General features: G+C 45.0%; 1 pseudogene; it reads right to left on the bottom strand.

Moving 5' to 3' along the window:
* Positions 1 to 1164: 1164 nt before the first annotated feature.
* Positions 1165 to 3767, bottom strand: LOC118723099 (annotated as a pseudogene).
* Positions 3768 to 5752: the final 1985 nt, after the last annotated feature.

The raw sequence follows: 5752 nt of genomic DNA, 5'->3' as shown, positions 1-5752 counted from the left end.
ATGTATCTCTCTCATTCATGTTTCTAGTTCTCTATCCCTCTCCCTTTCTCTCTGTGAAAAATTAATAAAATATATATATTTTTAAAAATGCCTGTTACTCTCATATGATTTCTCTGAAGCCAGGTGACTCAGGATCCTCTTAGTCTTCAAAGACATGTTTTAAAGAAAAGCATAATTTAAGATACTGCAGTCTTTGCTCACACAAGTCAAATAAGGCAGTGAATGCTACTTGGAGGCTGCTGTAGGACCCTTCATCATTACTTAAATCTTAGGTGCTCTGATGACTGACTGGTCATTTAAAAAAAACCAAACATATTTTATTGAGTTTTTACAGAGAGAAAGGGATAGATAATAAGAGACATCAATGAGAGAGAAATATAGATCAGCTGCCTCCTGCACATAGTGGGGATGAACCTGCAACCAAGGTAAATGCCCTTGACCGGAATTGAACTGGGACCTTCTATCCACTGAGCCAAACCGGTTAAGGCTGACTGGTCATTTTTAAAGTATGACTGCATCAGCTTTCAAGAAGTTACTATAGGGGTATCTGGGATCAGAACACATTTGCTAATGTATGTGTCAAGTGATGAGGACTGAAAGTATGTTTTTCCAACCACTGTTAACAGGCACTTCCACTCAAATGAAGTCATCCACCAAGGTCACCTTCTCTACAGCTGTCCTAGTTTCAGGATTTTACCATATTAAAGGTTCATGCCGGGCAGCAACCAGCTTTCCACTTCTCTTCCTAGTGGAGTGCACATAAGAACCCACAGAAACAGGCCTGACATACAGGCTCAGCTCATCTGGAAACATGATTTCCATCACTGCCCTCAGCTCCAAAGCCTGTGTATGGAACGTATTTTATAATCTAGCTCCTGATCAAACTGGGTTCTGCTCCAGTTTAACTGACCAAGGCCACCTTTCGAAGCAGCCTAGGTGGAACCAGTGTGGTCTCCAGGATGGAATCCTAAGTGCAGCAGGGCCCAGGAAGGAAAGAGAGAGCAGCAGGAGGGAAAACGAGAGCATACGCAGGAAACGACACACAATCTGTAAAGCATTTTCAAAAGTGATGGGCTTAGAGGGAGAGAGGAGAGAAATAAGCAAAATATCCCAATAATTGAACGGCAGAGCCAGAAGAGCACATTTACACCCAAAAATGCTCCTACAAAAAGCTCTTCCTGGGTGCACAGACCTGCATGATAATGGTAACTCTCAGGCAACAGCACTGGGAGAACACAGAGTCCTGGTGCCTTTAGCACAGCACAGCATGAAAAGAGCACAACAGAATGCCCAGGAGGCCTCTGGACAGCTCAGAGCAAACAAAAGACTTAACGCTCCTTCACAGAACCCTATTAAAACAGAGTTTATCTATTACAAAGTCACATTTTCCATTTGTCTGCTTTATGAAGTCAGCAATGCTGGAGGGTGTCTAGCAGAATCCCTCCTCTAGGATGAGGACCAAAGGGGAGCATGCAGCTCAGGGATGCCCCTTCAGGGAGCAGAGAGAAGGACTGGCTGGAGCCTTCCCACCTATTTGGACACCACACACACACACACACACACACACACACACACAGCCAGCTTTGGATCTTAGTTGCTAGGTTGCTGCCAATCTTACTCCATCTTGAAATAATGTCCCCCCGAAACCGCCCAAAACCTCCTGAAATACAGGCTCACAGATCTCCCCAGCCATGAATTGTTCCCCCAACATGACCAGGATGACATTCTTCCAGCAACAGGATACCAATCCCTTATGCAACCAAACAATCCACTTGCCAATCATTTTTATTTGCTAACTAGAGGCCCAGTGCATGAAAATCATGCACTTGTGATGGGGGGGGGGGGGATGTCTTTCAGCCTGGATTGTGAGAGGGCGCAGGCCAGGCCAAGGGACCCCACTGGTGCACAATCGGGGTCAGGGAGGGATGCAGGAAGTTGGCCAGCCCAGAAGGGGCCGTGGGAGAGCTCCAGGGCATGTCTGGCCTGTCTCTCTCAGTTCTAGTTAGCCGGACTCCAGTAGGAAGCTAACCTACCAATCAGAGCGTCTGCCCCCCCCCCCCCCCAGTGGTCAGTGCATGTCATAACGTCTGATTGACAGGTCCACTGTCTGTCCCCTGGTGGTCAGTGTGTGCAGTTGAATGGCCTTAGCATATCGTTAGCATACTATGCTTTGATTGGTTGAATGGCCAACCAGATAACCAGACACTTAGCATATTATGCTTTTATTATATAGGATTTCCTCCTACATGGGTTTAATTCTCTCTTTGAAGAGATAAAAGTCACTGTTGCCCGTCAGATTCTAGGGAGGTACTATGTGGCTGTCAAACCTCCAGAACTGCTCCAGAGAGGCCAAGGTGCCAATCCCTGTGCCTTTCTGTTCACAGCTCTGTGAGCTGGTGGGGCAATCAGGGGTTTCCCTGGAGTACCAGCACGAACGGCTGTCCTGCAGGGGACCTTCTACTGTGCCAGGGACAATAGTCTTCCTCTTGCTGGTGCTCTGATGCGTCTCCTTCCACTTTTTCCTTCTCACCATCTTTTTATATGTTGTTTTCTTCATTCTGATCATGGTCCCCACTGTCATCATATTTCAAGGACTTGTACTTGTTCATCTTCTTGCTGCTGCTGTCATCACTGCCCCACCAAGTGAATCTGTTTTTGTTTTTTGTTTTTTTTTTTTCATTTAAATTCTTTATTGTTGAAAGTATTACATATGTCTCCCTTTTCCCCCCATTGACCTCTCCCCAGCCGCTCCCACCCTCAATCTATCATTTCATACATGATAATATCCAGGGCAGGCTTCATGGGTGTGTGAACTGGATACGGGGCACTGTTGTCACCTTGAAAGTCTTCATAATTTTTTGAATGAGAGAATTCACTCTATCATTTTTCACTGACCCCACAAATTATGTAGCCCAGACCTGAAAATATTTCAAATAGCTTTATGTCAAACCTCCCCAATCCTTTAGACATTTTTTCTATCTGACCTGGTTTGGGGTCTTTTAAAACTATATATTCTTATTGATTTCAGAGAAGAAGGGAGAGGAAAAGGTAGAAACATCAATGATGAGAAAGCATCATTGATCAGCTGCCTCCTGCACACTCCCTTCTGAGGACCAAGCCTGCAAACCCAGGCAAGTTGTCTGGCGGGGAATTGAACCATGATTTCCTGATTTATAGATCAATGCCCAATCACTGAGCCATACCAGCTGGGCTGATTTGGGGTCTTTCAATCATCCTAGTTGTTCTTTGACTTTTGTTCCCATAACTCACCACAGACCCTACATATGGTCTAGTCAGTGTGAACTATATATATATAAAGAACTGTTCTTATAAAGGTTCTTAAAATTGTATGAATATTTTTAATAATAGAAACCAATTATTGTTTACTATATGACAGGCATTATGTTAAACATGTTATACGTGTTATTTAGTCCTCACAACAACTCTCCTAGTTGAGAAACACATTGCTCCCAGTTTGCAGATAAGAAAACTGTGACTTGGAGAGGTTACATAACTTGTTTACGATCGCAGTTATAGATGGCAGCGAATTCAAACCCAGGTCTAACTGACTCATCTACACCATGCTCTGTTGCGGTTTCTCCCAAGTTATTAGAGATACTCGCTGTTTGGGAGGCCAGAAGCCTCCTAAATATTGAGCTATTAACCAATTCTGATCTTCTTATCAATTGATTTTGATAGACGGGGTTCAACATCTTTGCATCCTGACTGAGCTACCTCCATATGACCACTTCTTTTTCCAGGTCCATATTCTCTGCTAGGTTCTTTCCTGAGGTTTCATTTCTACCCCCTACACCCACCCTTCCCCCGCCCACCTTACCCTCTATATTAGGTTCCAATTGCTGTTGTAACAAATGACCACAAAGTTAGTGGTTTAAAAAATACAAATTTAAAATGGTGATGAAAGGAGAGTTGACTTTGGGTGATGAATACAATATAACATACAGATGATATGTTATAGAATTATATACCTGAACCCTATATAATTTTATTAACCAATGACACCCCAATAAATTCAATAAAATGTTTAAAATCTATTTTTATTGATTTCAGGGGGGAAGGAAGATGGAGAGAGAGAAACATCAATGATGAAAGAGAATCATTTATCAGCTGCCTCCTGCCTGCACCTCACTGGAGATACAGCCTACTACCTGGGCATGAGCCTTGATAGGAAATCAAACTGTGACTTCCTGATTCATTGGTCAACTCTCAACCACCGAGCCATGCCGGCTGGGCAAAATTTTTAATTACAAATTTATTATCTTATCGGGACCGGTTTGGCTCAATGAATAGAGCGTCGGCTTGGGGACTGAAGGGCCCCGGGTTCGATTCCGGTCAAGGGCATGTACCTTGGTTGTGGGCATATCCCCAGTAGAGGGTGTGCAGGAGGCAGCTGATTGATAACTCTCTCTCATTGATGTTTCTAACTCTCTATCTCTCTCCCTTCCTCTCTGTACAAAATCAATAAAATATATTTTAAAAAAAATTATTACCTTACGTTCTGGAAGTCAGGAGTCTGAAATGGTCCTCACGGGGCTAAAATGAAGATGTCAGCAGAGATGCGTTCTTTCTGGAGCTCTGGGAAGAATTTGCTCCTTGCTTTTCCTTCTCCTAGAAGCTGCCTGAATTCCTTGACTTGTGATCATGTTACTCTGACCACCAAGTCTGTCATCATGTCCCCTGCCTCCCTCTTATAAGAACCCCATGATTACAATGACCACCCGGATAATCTACATAATTTTCCCATTTCATCCCATCAGCACCTCTAATATGTAACATAACATGTTCACCGGTCCCAGAGATTACGACCTGGAAATATTTGGAGGCCATAGGATTCTGCCCAGCTTAGCCTCCCCCGCCCGCCCCCACTTTCTCACACAGACACACAATTCTCCACGTGACCTCGATTCCAGAGCTGTCTCTCTCCTGCTTAACCTTCCTATGGATGCATTCTGGTTCTTCTTGGGTTCAGTTGATAAACATTTATAAAGCACCTATTATGTGCTAGCATTTTGCTAGGGGCAAGGGATACCAAGAAAACAGGCAGACCCTGCACTGAAGGAGCTCACATTTTGGTTGAGCTGAAAGGAAAATCATGATAGACAAGAAAATATGGCAACTGCTGGGATAAAAGGGAGCACAGTAGGTGAAGAGGCACCGGGGCTTGGGTTTGGGGTGGAGAGGGATATGCACAGATATTATCTTACTGCTCCTCTTCCTATTCACAGATCCACAAAATCGGGACAGTAGGAATCCTGATGGAAAATGAGGGTGTGTGATCTGGTCTCAGGAGTTCCTGTCAATGCTGGGCTGGCTCTGAGAGACTGGGAGGCATGGGGACACACAGACCTCCCGCCCTCTGTGCTGCTGCAGGTCTCGCTTCAGCGTGGGGCCAGAGGCAGCCAGCAGGTCCTCATTACCAAGGTGGGTGTTACACCCAGACTTCGTGATTCCCAAGGACCACCAGGGAGCCGAATCTGATGCAATAAACAAAAGAGCCTTTTCCATGCTAGCATGGGCTCTGTCCCACTCATACTGGCAGCATGGCGGAAGAGAGAGCGAATTTCACCCAGTCCAGGGGTTTTACTTTTGTCAGTGGTGATGTCACGGCCTCGGCTAACCTTGATTGGTTCGGTGAAGGCTAGGGATAACTCCGCCCTGCCCTCTCAGTGGGGAGGACCCCCTCCACATGGAACAAGCTATTTACAGTGTTCAAGGAGGGGATGGGCTCATC

The sequence above is a fragment of the Pipistrellus kuhlii genome, unplaced genomic scaffold (assembly GCF_014108245.1).
Source record: "Pipistrellus kuhlii isolate mPipKuh1 unplaced genomic scaffold, mPipKuh1.p scaffold_m20_p_2, whole genome shotgun sequence".
In the NCBI taxonomy this organism is placed as follows: domain Eukaryota; kingdom Metazoa; phylum Chordata; class Mammalia; order Chiroptera; family Vespertilionidae; genus Pipistrellus; species Pipistrellus kuhlii.
This window is presented reverse-complemented; position numbering and strand designations above follow the sequence as displayed.